Here is a 20,285-nt window from a genome sequence, read left to right on the forward strand (position 1 = left end):
ACCTGTACCGGGTGCCACTTGGTAGACTACTAACACTACCTACAAACACCAAAAACTAGTTGCAACTCCTGGACAGAGATCATGTTGATTAATAAGTCGAGAGGGGTCGAGTTACCGGAACCCAATGTGTGGTAGTAGTTGTTCATGGATCACAAACACAGAACTCAGTTCCTGAGGACGGCTGCAATGAGACAACCCACCATGTACTCCTACATGGCCTCTCACCGCTACCTTTACCAAATCGTGTTCACACACTTAGCTCACACACAGTAGGACATGTTCACACGCCTCTGATTCATCCCCGATGAATCAGACCTGACTCAACTCTAAGCAGTAGCAGGCATGACAAACAAGCATGAATGAGTAGGCACAACAGGGCTCAAACAACTCCTACTCATGCTAGTGGGTTTCATCTATTTACTGTGGCAATGACAGGTCATGCAGAGGATAAAGGGGTTCAGCTACCGCAGCAAATAACAGTTGAATCGCTGTTGTCCTAATGCAGTAAAAGAGAGCAGGAGCGAGAGAGTGGGATTGTATCGGAATGAACAAGGGGGTTTTGCTTGCCTGGCACTTCTGAAGATTATATAGCTCTTCATCGGTGTCATTGATCACATCGCCGGTACACGTCTATCAAGAGGGGACAATCACCGGCAACTGAGGAAAAACACAATCAATGCAATGCACAATATGATGCATGAATGTGACATGGCAATATGTTGTGGTTTGTGCTAATGCAACTAAAACCAGATTAAATGAAGTTGGTTTGAATCCAAGATTCAAACTCAAACTCCATATGTGGATATTTAAATGCCATTAATGTGATTTGTGCTAAACAGCATTTATAAGTTGTTCTAACATGCATGAAACCAGTACAGATGGATAGATTGGATTTTTCTGATCATTTTTCATATATAATTTATTTAATTTGGAGTTACGGTTGAATTTCTATGAATTTTAGAAGTTTTAGGCATTTTCCGAAATTATTAAATCATTTAAGATTTATTTAAATCCAAAAAGGGTTTATTGCGTCAGCATGAGTAAGCATGACGTCAGCAGGTCAACTGCGGCTGGCTAGGGTCAAACCTGACGTGTGGGGTCCACACGTCAGTGACACGGGTTAGACAGGGGGGTTAGTTTAGTTTAATTAAAGATTAGGGGCACTAGGGCCCACATGTCAGTGAAACAGTGGCTAAATAAGTTAGAAAAAACTAAACTAATTAACAGGGGCTGGCCCCACCTGTCATCGACCCAGGGGAGGTCAAACCCCTGGTCAACAGGGCCTAACCCGCCGGCGGTTCGTCGCCGGTGGCAACAGGCGCGGCGGAGGGCTCGGGCTTGCTCCTCCGGCGTCCAAATGGACGGAGGAGAGCGGCTACGGAGAGCTGGAGCTCACCCGCGCCAGAGACGATGGCCTCGAGCTCGGCAGCGGCGGCCGGAGCTCGGGCGTGCTCGGGTTCGGCGTTACACGGCACGGCGAGATCAGCTGAGGGCCTCTACGGGTTACTGGGGTCGTCAGGAGCACTCGGAGGCAACGAGCGCAGGTGGAGGAGCTCGGGAGCACGAAGCTCACCGGCCATGGCGGACGGCGGCTTCGGGTGCTCGTGGGGCGGCGGCTACAGGGTGCGCACGAGAGAGAGAGGTGAGGGGAAACGACGGCAAGCTCACAGGGAGGCAGCAGGGTGGCTCAGTGGGCTCGGAGACGCGCCAGACGTCGTGAATCGACGGCAGTGAGCTTCGGTGGCCGGCGACGGGAACGGCGATGGTGGCGGCGTTGCAGCGCGTCCGGGACCTCGTGGCTCGGTGGAGAGGAAGAGGGGGTCGAGGCGGAGCCTCTGGGCTAGTCGGGGAAGCGAGGGAGGCCCGGTGGCCGTGGTGGCAGTGGACGGCGGCGACGAGCGCGCTCGGGCGCGAGAGGGGGAGAGCAGAGAAGGGAGAAGGGGTCGGGAGAGAGTGAGAGAGAGGAGCGAGGGGGCTGCGTGGCATCACCCGAAGAGGCCAGGGCGAAGCGGCAAGCAGGAGGTGGCCGGGGCATCGCCAGCGCTCGCCACCGAGCAGCTTCGGGGCGAGGGGGAGGAAGACGACAGAGAGGAGGAGGTGGGCTGGGCCGCTGGAGGAGCTGGGCCAGGTAAGTGGGCGCCAGGTAAGTCCTTCTGCTCTTTTTTAGATTTTCTGTTCTGTTTTATTTTTATTTAATTCTTTTGCCACTTTTTTGAATTTAAAATAATTCAAACAATGCCAAAAACTCCTCTGAATATTTTTAAGTCACTTAATGGACTTCTCCACATATACATAAAATATCTCAGGTCATTTGAAAATATATTCATTATATATTATGAATATAATTCCAAATTCAAATAGAATATGATTTAAATTCAATGCTCAAAATATTCCTCAAAAATGTTCATTATTTTTGGTTTGGTGTAAAACCCTTGCCAAAATATAACCAACATTAGTTAAGGCCATTTTGGAAACATTGAATGCATTTTCCAGGGTTCTTTGCCCCTCTTTTATTTAAGTTTTTGAGGCTTCCAAATCTCCTCAGTTCAAGTTTCAAAAATTAAACATGATGCAAACACTAGGCAGCACCAGAAGCTAGGGATGTGACATCAAATTCCTCAATATCAGTACTTACACTACATATGTTTATCCCCGTTGAAAACTTAACCTATATTGTCATCAATCACCAAAAAGGGGGAGATTGTAGGTGCATCTAGTGCCCCTTAGTGATTTTGGTGTATTGAAGACTTATAGGTTAAGGGACTAATGTGTTTGTGAGTGTACACAGGTCTATAAGTCTACGAGGAGTTTGATATTTACAGAGAAAGTCGACCCCTAAAAATGAATATCTTCGACTGAAGATTTTGGTATTTCTGAAGACTTTCATGAAGACTTTGAAAGTGAAGAAATAGGTGTATCCATGAAGACTTGATATTCATGCGAGGAATATAAGCTTGAAGACTTTTGTTTTCATAGTTTTGTTTTTCTCTTTCTTGAGTCATAGGAAACACCGTACTGTTAAAGGGGGTCGGGGAAATACTAAGGAAAAATTTCCAAGTGATGCTCAACTCAAAATCCTACACCTACCAATCCCTTTGAGTGAAGCCTTTGGAAATCTCATACAGTTCAGTCAATTTCTTCAGTGACAGAAACGAAGTTCTTCTGGTCACTGAGGAATTTGTTCTGACTGAGGAGTTAGGAATTCGCCAGTGCGGATTGCCTACACAGTGAGGAACATGATAGCCCTCAGGAATTTGAGAGTAAAATTTCCGACCGTTGCTGTGCTGCACGCCAGCTGTCCCAAAATATCTTATCCACCTAACGGTCATATCATACAAGGGCATTTATGTCTTATCATGTCCGGCTGCTCCCTAGGCTATAAATAGCCGCCCCCTACAACCACTAGCTGGTTGGCTGCTCCGAGAGAAATTGACACTTGTCATTTGAGAGCAACCCATCCTCCAAGGATTTTGAGCGAAAATCATCGAGTGAGGAAAAACCCAAACCCAAACACCTACAAACCCAAAGTGATTGAGCATCACTGAAGAGATTGATCCTGCGTGGATTCAACGCTTGTTACCTTTGAAGACTGTGCTTCTTCCAGGCGGTTAGGCGTCATGGTCTAGAGCATCCAAGAGGAATTGTGGATCGCCGAGTGACCGAGTCTGTGAAGGTTTGGAAGTCGCCTAAAGACTTACCACGAGTGATTGGACGAGATCTGTGTGATCTTAGTTGAAGGAGAATACGGTGAGGACTTGGTGTCCTGAGCTGCGTGCTTAGCGACTGGGTGTCCGGGACTGCGTGTCCTCGAGTTTAAATACTCAGCCGCTCCAACCAGACGTACAACTGAGACAGCAGTTGGAACTGGTCGAACAAATCATTGTCTTCACCAACCTTACTGGTTCTATTTCCTCAACTCTTTCATTTCCTCATTACTGTGTTGAGTGATTGTTCATATCTGTGTTTGAAGACTCTGACTGAAGACTTTCTCAATTTCCTTAGTTCAATTTCTTCAGTCTGTTTGTCTTCATCTTGTGATATCATGTGTTTACGCTTTCTGTACTCTGTGCTTGTCTTCATTTCATCATGATGACTAAGTCTGTATCCTGTTATGCTTACTTCTGAGTACTTATTCCGCTGCTAGTAGTTCTTCGCTAAGGAATTTCCTCACCGGCAAATTCTTCGGTGAAGAATTCATAAAAATCGCCTATTCACCCCCCCCCTCTAGTCGATATAACGCACTTTCAATCCCACATACATACACATTTAAGGTTTGTGATATCCGTAAAACATAGCACTCCCCCATAATGTGATGATCCAGCCAAGGAAAATTCAACTAATGAAGCAATAAAGGCTTGAAACCACACACGCACAAATATATGAAGTGCATTGCGACCTACACATGCTAGATAACACAAATCAAGCATACTAGGAAGCACAACTATAAAAGCACATGCTAGGTACAAAACCTAAACATGCAAGGGACATAGTAACTTTCAATGTAAAAACCACACACGCACAAATATATGAAGTGCATTGCGACCTACACATGCTAGATAACACAAATCAAGCATACTAGGAAGCACAACCATAAAAGCACATGCTAGGTACAAAACCTAAACATGCAAGGGACATAGTAACTTTCAATGTAAACAATGCAAGTACAAGTTACCGCAAAGAGGAGCATTGGATTGATAGATATGATGATAATCCACTTGACTTGGCATTAACCATAACATATGGTGAAAGTAGTTTTTCTTCATGAAGTAGCCAAGTCTCCAGTGCCCTCCACACACCTATTGATCAAGTTTGAGCTTGATTGTCCCCAACCAAGTTGGGTCCTAAGAAGTTAGTAACAATAGGCTTGGCTACCCAAATGGTCTTGTCCACTTTCAAACTTCTTTGGGAACCCACAAACTTGGCAAACACATTGCCAACAATATCCTTCCTTAGCGAATAATGATTATTGACTATAGGAGGCTTAGATATGTTACCATTGGGACAAGATGAAGCTATGTGTCCCTTCTTACGGCAAATATAGCAACATGTGCTCCCCTTTCTCTTCTTCTTTACCTTTTCAACTTGGAGAGCATTATCTTGGTTAGGCATGGGAAGAGGCCTTTCATTATCTTGATATTGAACTTGAGGCCACTTCCCTTGACGCTTCACATTTGAAGCTTCTTCTTCAATGGACAAGATCTCACATGGTGTCCAACATTCTTGCACTTGAAGCAAGTAATGTTGGCCGAATTCTTGACTTGATCTTGTCCCTTCTTCTTGTTCTTGGAATTCTTCTTGTTGGAGATGAAATCAAGTCCTATTTTGTCTTGAGGGTCCTTTTGCACACTCAAGATATTATCACAACATTTTTCCAAGTCTTTCTTCAAACTAGTGACTTGGGACTTGAGCTCTTTATTTTCCTCAAGGTTAGTATTAACAAAAGAACTAGAGGAAGTAGAAGCTTCATTGTTAGAGCAACAAGGCATGGTGAGCAATTCATTACAAGATGTACCAATATCATGTAGGGAGGAATTGCAAGCACTAGCACATGGCAATAAGGCATTTCGAGTAGAAGATGTGCTAATATCCACATGAGACTCACATGATTTTACCTTGGTGACCATAGCCTCATGAGCTAACTTTAACTCATCATGAGAGATTAGAAGATCCTCATGAGTGCCTGAGAGCTTTTTATGACTTTCTCCCAATTTCCCATAATTGCTAGTTAGCAAATCAAATTGAGTCCTTAGCTCAACATTTTCTTTTAATATCGATGCTTCACACAAGATACAGTTAGTAGCACAAGCATCATTATCAATATGAGAGTAGCATGTAGAAGCTAGAGACTCCGCATGAGTAGCTTGAAGTTCCTCATGAGACTTAGAGAGTTTGATGAGCTCTCCTTTGACCTTCTTGTAGTCAAGGTCAAGGTGCTCAAAATCCTATTTAAGTTTACAATGAGTAACTTCAATCTCTTCTTTTAAAGACCTCAAGTCACTAAGACATTGATGAGCCATAGCAAGTTTATGTCCAAGTTGTTTACTTTTTGCTTGCTCATAAAGAAATAAGTCATTATGTTTTTGAAAGCAAGCAAGAACATCTTGGAGCCTTTTATAAGTGTTATTTTTAGCTCTAAGAAGCGTTTTCCCAATCTCATAGAGATTTTGAGTCAAGACTTCATCATCTTCCTCATTACAACTATCATCATTATCACTAAGAGAGGATGATACCTCGTCATTACCTCTTGCCATGAGGCACATGTGAACAAAAGGGGTTGATGGTGATTCTTTTGGAGAAGAGAGTTCTTCATCAATCAAGCATGCATCATCTTTCTTGATTTCCTCTACATGGTTAGTCATAGAACAACTAGAGGAAACCAAAACATTTCTATCATGGCAACATGGGAGATCAAGCATATCATCACAAATGAGCTTTACACCATCATTACAGGATATTTCTTCACTCACCATGTCATTACCTTGTGGTATGCCACATGTTGGTGAAGTGAAAGATGTTAACGTATGCAAGTAATCGGAGGTGGAAGCAATAGAGAGCTCTTCATGATTTAAAAATGTGGAGAACTCCTCCATTAACTCCCCAAAAAGAATATTGTCTTCATGAGGATTGGACCCACCATATATATCTTCAATTTTGGTCCAAGCATCATGAGCCAACGAACAAGATGAGATTGACTTGAACACCTCGAAGGTTATAGCTTGGTGAATGATACTTAAAGCTTCACTATCAAGATGCATATCACCAAGTGACGGAGATTGTCCATCCTTTAGATTTGAATTCCCTACAACCACAATCCACAAAGCATTTGGACCCATGGCCCGAAAATGACAAAGCATGTGTAATCTCCACATAATGTAATTTGTGCCATTAAAACAAAATGTGTCATCGTGCACTAGTTCACTAGTCGACATCATTACTCTCTAGGCGGTTAAGCCTAATAAGGAGAGACCTTGCTCTGATACCAATTGAAAGGACCACAATGTCGCCTAGAGGGGGGTGAATAGGCGTTTTAAAATCTTTTACGGATTTGGCTATATCCTAATGCGGAAATAAACTAAGCGAATACTTTTCAAACACAAATCCTAAATATACTAGGCTCACTAAGTGCACCGACAACTTAGCATAAACAACATGAGAACAACGAGGATATGAGTAAGCACAAGTAAGTTACACAAACTTACTCAATGTATATCACGAGATATGGAAATGAATAATACACACACCCACAAGTAGGCAATACAAGCTTACACAAATTGTATCACAATATATGGAATTGAATGATACAAGCAAACTCAAGTAAGCACTACAAGCTTACACAAGATATGTTACAAGCTAGCAATTCACATTAAACACAAGATAGACCAATAGTAGGAAGTATCAATTGCGGACTATAAAGTGTTGGCCTAAATAATCTCTACGATATGGTAACCAACACAATATAATAAGGACAACAAGAATAGTGAATGTGCGGTCAAGTGACCAAGGTAAACCACAAGTAAGGAGTTAGGGATAGGGATAACCGAAGTCACAGAGACGATGATGTATCCCGATGTTCACTTCCTTGGAGGGAACCTAGTCACCGTTAGAGAGGTGGATGTTACCACGAAGGCACACCAACGCCACGAAGGCTCACCCTATTCTCCTTGAGATATCACCACGAAGGCGATTCCCAACCACTAGTGAAAGACCTTGAGGTGGCCTCCAAACCTTCACAAACTTTCTGAGGGACAAATCACAAGTTGATTCTTCACCGGAGCACTCCTACCGCCTAGGAGTCTCCAACCTCCAAGAGTAACAAGATCAAGAGGGGAAATGCTCAAGACTTGCTCAAATCACGAATTCCTTTGGTCAAGAGAAGGAGAGGGAGTGGATCTATCATTTGATTGGAAAAACTCTCAAGAACTCTCACAAATCTCTCCGGGATCTAAGATTTGGTGTAGGAGAAGTGAGAGGGGGCCACTTGTGTTCTTGGGGCGATTTGGGATGAAGTAGTCAACCCTCTACCGAATTAGTAGAGGGGTATATATAGACGGCCTAGAAAACTAGCCGTTTGTGAGTAAGTGACAGCGCCGGGCCGGACATCCGGGCAAGGGCCGGACATCCGGGCAAGTGCCGGACATCCGGCGGGCACAGCCAACATCTGAAAACAGGTTCTGGAATTTGCGGGCCGGATTTCCGGGAGGATCCCGGACATCCGGGGCGACCCGGAAGCCCGGACATCCGGCCAAGTCCCGGATGTCCGGCTATCAAAAAAATAGCAGGAACCCCAAAACTGAAACATGCATAACTTTTACATCCGGACTCCGATTTTGATGATCTTGGGCTCGTTTTGAAGCTATAGAAAATCTCCAGGTCCTCACATATAGAACCACCCAAGATAATCCATAATGGAGGGTGCAAAGCATGAAATGGTTATACATATACGTTGGGGAACCTAGTTGGCTTTGGATTTTCTTTTGAGATATGTAGGCGTATTGTATTTGTATTGGATAGGAGCGAAATATGCCTATGTTGGAAAATGATATGAGAAGAATAGAAATAGATGATGTTGACTTGAGCAAATCCATCACTAACCCCTTTGATCCCCTCTTAATAGTGCGGGATCTCTATAACTCAAGAATCATAAAAGAACTATACTAGATAGCTTCTGAAAACTCATTCCTGAGCATATTTTTCTTCGATGATCATCTCTCCACAACACTAACGCCAAAGGAACTAATACCTTTGACTCAAGCCTTTCACTTGAGCTTGATGTTGATGTTTCTTCTTGGCTCAAGTTGAAGGCAAGACATTGGTGAAGTCTTCAAGTAGCTCCCCCATACACAATATGGGAGGCTTTGCTTTGTATTCATCTTCACTTGTCCATCATGTGATCATCCACAAGTTTCAAGCATGTAATCCCTCGGGATGGTTATCTTGAACTTGCCATTATCAACCATGATCACCAACACTTGATGTTATCCTCTCATAGACACTTGAAATCTCTCTCTCGATGCGAGCCCATGAGAATCACCTAACCCTCAAAAACATAGACAACACATAGTATGGGTTAGTACACAGAGTGCAATTGATAATTTCTTATCATACCACAAGATCTTATGTGGTGCATCATTTGCGCTCGTGTGTTGACTGTTTAGAGTTCAATCTCCGAGCTTCAACTTGGTCAGCCGATATCTCTACTCCATGTTTAATCTTGACGTCATGAAGGGTATATTGAATTCTTCACTTGAGTAGCTTGCTCAATCATGACTCAACACATGAGTCCATTATGATCATATCTTTGAGCCACTCCTAGAATTTATCATTCAAATCATCCTTTTAAGATTTTGATCCATTATGGCTCAAACCATAGCTCTAAGCATGGCAACCCTTAAGATACTCCAATGAACTCCATTTTGATCAACTCGATGTAATTGTTGCTTCAAAGGAGTTTTCTTCCATTATTCTTCAACCTTTTTCCAATGGGACTAATCTTCAAATGTATATCTCAATGCAAACATTAGTCCATAAGGATTGTCATTAATTAATTACCAAAACCACACATGAGGACTACTTGTACTTTCAGCTGCGCAAAGTGGCCATTGAGGAGAGAAGAGTACGTGCCGCTGATACGTCTCCAGCGTATCTACTTTTCCAAACACTTTTGCCCTTGTTTTGGACTCTAACTTGCATGATTTGAATGAAACTAACCGGACTGACGCTGTCTTCAGCAGAATTACCATGATGTTGTTTCATGTGTAGAAAACAAAAGTTCTCAGAATGACCAGAAAATCCTCGGAGACAAGTTTCAGAAAATATAAAAAATCCTCGCAAAAGATGAAGACCAGGGGGCCCACACCCTATCCACGAGGGTGGGGGCGCGCCCCCTCCCCCTGGGTGCGCCCCCCTGTCTCGTGGGCCCCCTGAGGCTCCGCCGACCTCAACTCCAACTCCATATATTCCATCTCGCGCAGAAAAAAATCAGAGAGAAAGTTTCATCGCATTTTACGATATGGAGCCGCCGCCAAGCCCTAATCTCTCTCGGGAGGGCTGATCTGGAGTCTGTTCGGGGCTCCGGAGAGGGGGGTTCGTCGCCATTGTTATCATCAACCATCCTCCATCACCAATTTCATGATGCTCACCGCCGTGTGTGAGTAATTCCATCGTAGGCTTGCTGGACGGTGATGGGTTGGATGAGATTTATCATGTAATCAAGTTAGTTTTGTTAGGGTTTGATCCCTAGTATCCACTATGTTCTGAGATTGATGTTGCTATGACTTTGCTATGCTTAATGCTTGTCACTAGGGCCCGAGTGCCATGATTTCAGATCTGAACCTATTTTTTTCATCAATATATGTGTGTTCTTGATCCTATCTTGCAAGTCTATAGTCACCTATTATGTGTTATGATCCGACAACCCCGGAGTGACAATAATCAGGATACTTCTCGGTGATGACCGTAGTTTGAGGAGTTCATGTATTCACCATGTGTTAATGCTTTGGTCCGGTTGTCTATTAAAAGGAGGCCTTAATATCCCTTAGTTTCCACTAGGACCCCGCTGCCACGGGAGGGTAGGACAAAAGATGTCATGCAAATTATTTTCCATAAGCACGTATGACTATATTCGGAATACATGCCTACATTACATTGATGAACTGGAGCTAGTTCTATGTCACCCTATGTTATAGCTATTACATGAGGAATCGCATCCGGCATAATTATCCATCACTGATCCATTGCCTACGGGCTTTTCATATATAGTGCTTCGCTTATTTACTTTTCCGTTGCTACTGTTACAATCACTACAAAATACCAAAAATATTGCTATTACTATCTTTACCTTTTACCACTGTTACCAGTACTATCATATTACTTTGCTACTAAATACCTTGCTGCAAATATTAAGTTATCTAGGTGTGGTTGAATTGACAACTCAACTGCTAATACTCCGGAATATTCTTCGGCTCCCCTTGTGTCGAATCAATAAATTTGGATTGAATACTCTACCCTCGAAAGTTGTTGCGATCCCCTACACTTGTGGGTCATCAAGACTAATTTCTGGCGCCGTTGTCGGGGATCATAGCTCTATTCTCTGAGTCACTTGGGATTTATATCTGTTGATCACTATGAAGAATTTGAAAGACTCTAAAACCAAGATCTATCCCTCAACTACGAGGGAAGGTAAGGAACTGCCATCTAGCTCTGCATTAGATTCTCCTTCTGTTATTAATAAGCTTGCGACACCTAAACCTACTACTGCTATGAATTCTGATATGTTGCATGTTATCGATGATGCCACTTCTGCTTTGCATGATACTTATGATGAAACTACTTCTGTGCATGATACTACTGTGCCATTAGGTGAATTTCTTAATGAACAACTTGCTAGGGCTAGGGAGAATGAAATTATTGAAGATGCTATTATTGATGATAGTGATGATGAACATTCTCCGAATGATTATGAATTGCTCGTTGTTCCTTAGGGTTATGTTATGAATAAAGAAGCTGCTGAAGCTATTTTTGCTTGCAAAGATAGATATGATCTTAAGAAACTATTAGCTAAATGGAAGCAACAGTCTCTTAATGCTAGAATGAAACCTGACCCTGCTTTTGCTACTTCACCTATCTGTGTTACTGATAAGGATTATGAATTCTCTGTTGATCCTGAAATTATTACTTTGGTAGAATCTGATCCTTTTTATGGCCTTGAATCTGAAACTGTTGTGGCACATCTTACCAAGTTGAATGATATAGCTACCCTGTTTACTCATGATGATAAATCTCGCTACTTTTATATCCTTATTATATTTCCGTTCTCATTAAAGGGTGATGCTAAGACTTGGTATAATTCTCTTGCTCCTGGTTGTGTGCGTAGTCCCCAGGATATGATTTATTACTTCTCTGCTAAATATTTCTCGGCTCATAAGAAACAAGCTGCCTTGCGGGAAATATACAATTTTGTGCAAGTTAAAGAAGAGAGTCTCCCACAAGCTTGGGGGAGGCTCCTCCGATTACTTAATGCTTTGCCTGATCATCCACTTAAGAAAAATGAAATACTTGATATCTTCTATAATGGACTAACCGATGCTTCCAAGGACTACTTGGATAGTTGTGCTGGTTGTGTTTTCAGGGAAAGAACAGTCGACGAAGCTGAGTTACTATTGAATAATATGTTGACTAATGAAAATAATTGGACTCTCCCGGAGCCAATTCCTGAGGCAACTCCTGAACCAATTAAGCCAACTCCAAAGCCTATTCCTAAACCCACTCCAAAGAAGAGAGGTGTTCTATTTCTCAGTCCTGAAGATATGCAAGAGGCAAAGAAATCAATGAAAGAAAAAGGTATTAAGGCTGAAGATGTTAAGAATTTACCTCCTATTGAAGAAATACATGGTCTTAATATACCGCCTGTTGAAGAAACGCATTGTCTTGATAACCCGACACAGGTAGTAAAGGTAAATTCTCTCTATAGATATGATAAAGATGAAATCCCTTCTACTAAATTTCATAGCCCTTGCTTAGATGAATTTGATGATTTCATGAATAGACAAGCAAATTTCAATGATTATGTTGGTAGACAATTGAAGAATAATGCTTATATGATAGGACGCTTGAATGATTATGTAGCTAGAGTTAAAGGTGAACTTAAACTCACTAGTAAACATGCTTCCATGGTTTCTACTCAAGCTGAACAAGTACTTAAGGCTCAGAATGAATTGCTTGCAGAATTAAATAATAAAAATGACTTCGCTGTTAGAGTGGCTACTAGAACTGGTAGAATGACTCAGGAACCTTTGTATCCTGAAGGCCACCCTAAAAGAATTGAACAAGATTTTCAGAATAATAATCTAGATGCTCCTAGTTCTTCTAAGAAGAAGAAAAGGGAGAATGATAGGACTTTGCAAACTTCTAGTGAACCTAATGTAGAAATACCTGAGAATCCTAATAATACTTCTATCTCTGATGCTGAAACACAATCCGGAGATGAACATGAACCTGATGAAAATGCTAATAATGATGTTCATGTAGATGCTCAACCTAGTAATAATAATGAAATAGAAATTGAACCCGCTATTGGTCTTGATAACCCACAATCAAGAAACCAACGTTATGATAAGAGAGATTTTGTTGCTAGGAAGCATGGTAGAGAAAGAGAACCATGGGTTCAGAAACCCATGCCCTTTCCTCCTAAACCATCCAAGACAAAGGATGATGAGGACTTTGAGCGTTTTGCTGAAATGATTAGACCTATTTTCTTACGCATGCGCTTAACCGATATGCTTAAAACAAACCCTTATGCTAAATATATGAAAGTTGTCATCACTAATAAGAGGAAAATACCTGAAACTGAGATTTCCACCATGCTTGCCAACTATACCTTTAAGGGTGGAATACCTAAGAAAATTGGTGATCCCGGAGTACCCACTATACCTTGTGAGGGAGTCCTGGATTAGGGGGTGTCCGGATGGCCGGACTCCCGGACTACGAAGATACAAGATTGAAGACTCCGTCACGTGTCCGGATGGGACTTTCCTTGGCGTGGAAGGCAAGCTTGGCGATACGATATGAAGATCTCCTCCCATTGTAACCGACTCTGTGTAACCCTAGCCCTCTCCGGTGTCTATATAAACCGGAGAGTTTTAGTCCGTAGGACGAACAACAATCATACCATAGGCTAGATTCTAGGGTTTAGCCACTCCAATCTCGTGGTAGATCTACTCTTGTACTACCCATATCATCAATATTAATCAAGCAGGAGTAGGGTTTTACCTCCATCGAGAGGGCCCGAACCTGGGTAAAAACATCGTGTCCCTTGTCTCCTGTTACCATCCGCCTAGACGCACAGTTCGGGACCCCCTACCCGAGATCCGCCGGTTTTGACACCGACATTGGTGCTTTCATTGAGAGTTCCTCTGTGTCGTCGCCTTTACGCCCGATTGCTTCTTCGCTCGTCAATCATGACGCCGTCCGGGATGAGATCTTTCTCCCCGGACAGATCTTTGTATTCGGCGGCTTCGCACTGCGGGCCGACTCATTTGGCCATCTGGAGTAGATCGAATGCTACGCCCCTGGCCATCAGGTCAGGTTTGAAAGCTTAAACTACACGGCCGACATCCGCGGGACTTGATCTTCAACGGATTCGGGCCACGACCGGGCGCGCCGCACTGTCTCGATGGGCATGATCTAGCTCTGCCACCAAACAGCGACCAGAGCGCCGCTCAGGTGTTCACTCCGACCATTGGTTCGGAGCCGACTGCGCTAGCCAGGGACGGACGGCTGGACGCCGCCCCAGGAGCCGCAATCTCTGTGGTGATAGAGCCGAATACCTGCCAAGTCCTTTGCAAGGCTGGTAACTCCAGGTGCCGGACTCCGTTCCGGACTCTGAATATTCTGCACCCCTTTCGATCGAACCCGATCGGGCTCCGATCATGGAGTTCACCGCCGCGGACGTCTTTCAGCACTCGCCCTTTGGCGATATCCTAAATTCGCTAAAGTCCCTCTCTTTGTCGAAAGAACCCCGGCCGGACTACGGTCGGGGTGGTTGGGATGCGGACGACAAAGTTCGAACCCCACCCACCACCCACTTGATAGCCGCTATCGAAGATATAACCGACATGCTCGATTTCGACTCCGAAGATATCGATGGTATGAACACCGATAAAGGAGACGATCAAGAACCAGCACCTATAGGGCTCTGGAAAACCACCTCATCATACGATGTATGCATGGTGGACACACACAACAGAAACGACAACGAGGACCAAAAGGATGCGGCCAGGGATCGCTCCCCCGAAAAACAATCAAAGCGGCGGCGTAAGCGCAAGGCCAAGCCCCACCTCGACAAAAACCCAGCCATAGAGCAGGGTGACTCAACGGACGATGAACATGTCGTCGAGCATCCGTCCAAGCAGGGCGGACAATCCGAACAACCAATCCCCGGGAAAGATAATAGCCCGGACGACCTCACACCAGAAAAATTGCTGGAACATCAGAACCTCCACCAAAGGCTCATCGCCACTGCACGTAGCCTGAGAAAGCAGAAGCGGAGGCTCAAGACAGCGGAGGATGCACTCTGGATCAGATGGGGCAAAGTACTCAATACCGCACACAAGTACGGCAGTAGTCGCCACACAAAGAGCTATCCGAAGCGGAAACTACTACCGGAATTTGACGAAGAGGCCATAAAGCCCCCACAGTCAAAAAATAAGGAAGCCACAAGGTCGGATAGACAACCCTACGATCAATCTCATGCGTCAAAGGACACCGCACTCAATATAGTGCGTGATCCGTCCAAGAATTCGCATCAGAAAGTTGGCCCTACCAGATCCATCTATAGGCCAAGAAAGCAAGCTCCAATGAGTGATGCAACGCAAAAAATACCCGAACATCGCGGCACGCCTAAATATAGGGGCGCCGCACACCCCCTATGTTTTACCGATGAGGTGCTGGATCATGAATTCCCAGCCGGATTCAAGCCAGTGAACATAGAACCATACGACGGAACAACAGACCCTGGAGTCTGGATCGAGGACTACATCCTCCACATACACATGGCCAGAGGAGACGACCTCCACGCCATAAAATACTTACCCCTTAAGCTCAAAGGGCCAGCCCGGCATTGGCTTAAAAGCCTTCCCGAAAACACCATGGGAAGTTGGGCAGTGCTTGAGGATGCTTTCCGGGCAAATTTTCAAGGGACCTATGTCCGGCCCCGGGATACAGATGATCTGAGTCATATAACTCAGCAGCCCGGAGAGTCAGCGCGGAAGCTCTGGAACAGATTCCTTATCAAAAAGAATCAGATACTCGACTGTCCGGACGCAGAGGCCCTAGCAGCTTTCAAACATAGCATCCGAGAGGAATGGCTCGCCAGACACCTCAGCCAAGAAAAGCCGCGAACAATGGCCACGTTAACAAGCTTCATGACCCGCTTCTGAGCAGGAGAGGATAGCTGGTTGGCAAGAAGTAGCACCAGCGACCCAAATACGTCCGAACTAAGAGATGGGAACGGGAAGCCGCGCCGTAACAAAGAACCACGCTGGATAAAGGACAACAGCCCGATGAGCACGGCGGTAAATGCCGGATTCAAAAGCTCTCGGCAAAACCAGAAAAATATGCCCCCCAAAGACGATAGGGACGAGCTATCCAACCTCAACAAAATTTTGGACAAAATATGTCAAATCCACAGCACTCCGGGGAGACTTGCAAACCATACCCACAGAGATTGTTGGGTATTTAAGCAGTCCGGCAAGCTCAACACCGAACACAAGGGGCTCAACACACCAAGCGAAGATGATGATGCACCCCACGAGCAGATCACCGGATAACAAAAGAAGTTCCCACAAGAAGTCAAGACAGTAAATCTCCTTCATGTGACGAAAGGGGAGAATAGAACGACACGCGCCGTACAGCCAGCCCTGGAGGAGCAACCCCACTGGTTGTTACAACCAATCACCTTCGATCATCTAGATTACTCTAGAGGAGACCAGAACGCAAGCTGGACTGCCTTGGTCTTAAATCCAATCATTAATGGACTCCAATTTAAAAACGCCCTTATGGACAGCGGCAGCGACTTGAACCTGTTATATCAGGACACAGTTTGCAAACTCGGGGTAAACCCAGTCGCAATCCACCTCGGCAACATTTCCTTTCAAGGAGTAACGCCAGGTTCGGATACCCCAAGTATGGGTTCCCTTACGTTAGAAGTCATGTTCGGATCACCCGACAACTTCCGAAGCGAAAAGCTAACATTCCACATCTCCCCATTCGTAAGTCGCTATCAAGCGCTACTGGGACGTGAAGCTTTCGCCCACTTTAACGCAATACTGCACTATGCATCCCTTACACTTAAAATGCCCGGTCCAAAGGGCATCATCTCATTACAAGGGAACATAAATTGACCCCCAAAGTACGGGCAGGGGTGCGGTCGCCTAGACAGCCGCCCACAAATCCAGCCCTACTATCCCGGACACGCCTCGACGAGTCCGGCGTCAATATGCTTAAATTACCGCATACCCTCGTGCAAGGGGCTCCGTGTCCTCACGCCCGGAGACAATACGGCCCAACTCTTGCTCCAACTATATTTTCTTTATTTCGATATAGATTTCTCGCACGCTTATTTTTTACTAAGTTCCACTCTTTCGCGGACGAGCATCGTGCTACGCCCGTCCAGGATACGGCACGACGGAGACACATGCGCAAACGTGCAGCAGGGACCCGTTCCAAGAATTCTTTTCAGATTAAGACCCTGCGTAAACCTTTTTTACTGTCTCTTGTTGATAACATCCCCCGGTTTTCTCTATAGCCGAGGAGGAGGCTGGCGTCTTGGCATGTGCCACGCCAGAAATTTTGCACATACCTAGACACTAGGGGCTTTTTTACCAAGGGCTCTATTTTGGCCCGTCTTCATAAAGACCGAACACCTTACGGAGTGTTCGGCGTCGCGAGTTTGGCCCTATATGCATCAGCTCTGAATCATGTCTTTGGTCAAATGTTGGGTTTGCCAGGCTCCTGTGTTTTGCTGCCTTACGTTCCGTTATATCGGCTAACGCGGCACCAGGAGAACTACTGCGATTGTGCCCTAGTTCGGCCGGGTGAGCACCTCAGTAGAGAAAGCCGAAAACTGACTGTCATGATATAGCGAGAGACTGGTCAACCACTCAATGACTTTCGAAATCTTTAGGATTCCCCCGCATTAACGAAGGGCCGCTTCCCGGTCAGGCACACTCGCGCCCCAAATTCGGGCGAGCGCGGTGCCCCTAGGGGCTATTCAGTAGTCCCACTGTCAAACTCCTATGGCTAAGTGAAAGTGATAAAGCATTATAGTCCGGTTGCCTAGTTCGCCGCGCCACCACCTCCTTTATAGGACCAAGACGTTGGATTAAGTGTGAACAGGCGCCTTTTTGCGAACACCCCCGCATTCTGTGCGTGGGGGCTGAAGCCAACGACTGCCATCTTTCAGGTTATATACAAATATATACATTAAACGGCCGCACAGGAGGCATCATGATTCTTGCAAGCACAAGTATAAAAAAAGCTTTTTTCATAAAAACACAATTCGTCTTACAAATAGTATAAGCTATTCGAACACAACATCCTTCGAGCACTGCGACTCTATTATACGAGCGCCAGGAAGAACTTCCTCAAAATAGTGCTTGGCGGGTACTCGGCTTTCGTCTGAATCTTGGGACGCAACAATACTGGCCTTCATATCTGCCTAGTATGTCTTGACATGGGCAAGAGCCATCTGTGCGCCCTCTATGCACGTCGACCTCTTCATTGCATCAGCATGCGGCACCGAACCAAGAAATTGCTGCACCAAGCCAAAATAACTCTTCGGCTCTGGCTTCTCCGGCCACAGACGACTCGCAACATACTTCATGGCGAGTCCGAATAATCTGTTCAGCTCCGCCCAGATGGCTAAATGGTCAGAGACTAACAGTGGGCGTTCTGGATTGTGGTACTGCGACCAAAAAAGCTCTTCCAATTCATGGTCACCTCGGCTGCGGAAGTGTTCGGTCGCGTCCGCCGCACTTGCGGCCAAATCCAGATAAGCATTGTCCGAACTCCACTGCCGGTCTAATGGAGCATACTTGGGGTCTCCAAACTTCATCCGCAGCATATAAGGCTTTCCAGCCGTGATATCTTCGGCCTGACGCAGCTCCTCCTTCATCGCTCTCATGGCAGAGCGAGTATCCTTGGCTTCGATAGTGATCTTTTCAAGATCCTTCTGAGCCGCCCTATCTTCTTGTTCAAGCAATCTACAGCGGTTGGTAGCATCCCTCAATTTTATGGCCATCTCGGCCATTTCCTTCTTGCTCTGGCAGTGAGCAGCCTATTCGGCTTTTAGCTCTTCAGCCGCTTTAACGGCAGATGCATCACTCTTCCTTGTTTGCTCCTTTGCTCGGGCAAGTTCTGCCCGAAGGTTCTCCACGGCAGCAGCACCATCTACATAAAACATATATAAGGCCCGAGCATCAAGCCCCTATTGCTGGGTGTCTTTTAAACATACCTTGAGCCTCGTCTAGCCGCTTATGTACAAGCGCGATGTCGGCATCTGCTACGTCAAGTTGCCGCTTCAGTTCGGCAGATTCATCAGTCCGGCTAGCCACCGAACGCCTCGCCACCTTCATGGAATAGGCGGCAAATTATACCTGGGGTTATGATCCTCTGTGCGTCGTCACTCGTGACGACACACAGAGTCTCAGGGGCTACTACTCATATAGGGCACATTTAATATGCGGCGCTGCCAAAAGATACACCTTTTTACATACCTCAAAGCCTGCTAGTAAACTCCTGGCAGCCTCGTACAATCCGCTTTCCGCGGATGAAATCCTTCCAATCACCGTATCCATCAACATACGGTGTTCTTCTGAGATGGACGCCCCACTAAGCAGATCCTTCATCCCCTCCGCCGGCGCGCAAGAGGGTGCCGGACTAGTCTGATAACCTTTCCCAGGGTCCGGACTTGAAAAAGCCGTCCGGGACGATACCTCGGGGTCACCAGCCTCGTAAGACGGTGGAACAAGGGGAGGCGTTTCGCTCTCTATCATCTCTGGACGAAGATCCCCTGAAGATGAGCTCTACTGAGAAGGGTTGAGATCCGAACTGCAAGATAATGTTTCGGTTATTTTCCTCGGGAATAAAGCATGAATGTGATTCATTATGTAACCCCTCCCTTCACTTACGCCTCGGGGGAGAGCGGGTCCCCTTTAGGGAGCGATTCGGCTGAAGCGTTCTCCGGTGCCGAACCCTCTGACGAAGATTTCTTTCCCCGTTTTGAGGTTATCACCTCCGGGTCTTCAGAGGCAGTCCTTTTCTTTCCCTGGTCGGGAGAATTTTCGATTCTTCCCTTCCTAACGGCCTCCTTCGTGGAGGCGGTAGCTCCTTGGTTCCCCCCTTCACCTTCCGCCAACGGCGCGGCCTCCAGCATCCTGGTCAGCATGGGATTCGGCACGGTCTCGGGCAGGGGGGCTGGACACCTAATAAGCTTTGCCTTCGCTATCCACTCCTGTTCAAAGGGCAACTCTGCTAAAGGGTAGATTTGATAAAAATATGGATGGTGTGTGCAAATACGGGGCTACTTCCTTTAGCATCCGGGCGGTTGCAGCTCAGACCAGCGTCCTCGGACAAATCCGGACACCTTGCTTGTGATCCGAAGAACAATTTGTACATCTCCATGGGTGTCATTCCCATGAAGTGTTGTAGGACCCGTGGTCCCTCAGGATTGAACTCCCACAGGCAGAGAGGTCGACGTTTGCAGGGCAGTGTGCGGCGAATCACCATGA

This window comes from Triticum aestivum, chromosome 5B (genome assembly GCF_018294505.1).
Source record: "Triticum aestivum cultivar Chinese Spring chromosome 5B, IWGSC CS RefSeq v2.1, whole genome shotgun sequence".
In the NCBI taxonomy this organism is placed as follows: Eukaryota; Viridiplantae; Streptophyta; class Magnoliopsida; order Poales; family Poaceae; genus Triticum; species Triticum aestivum.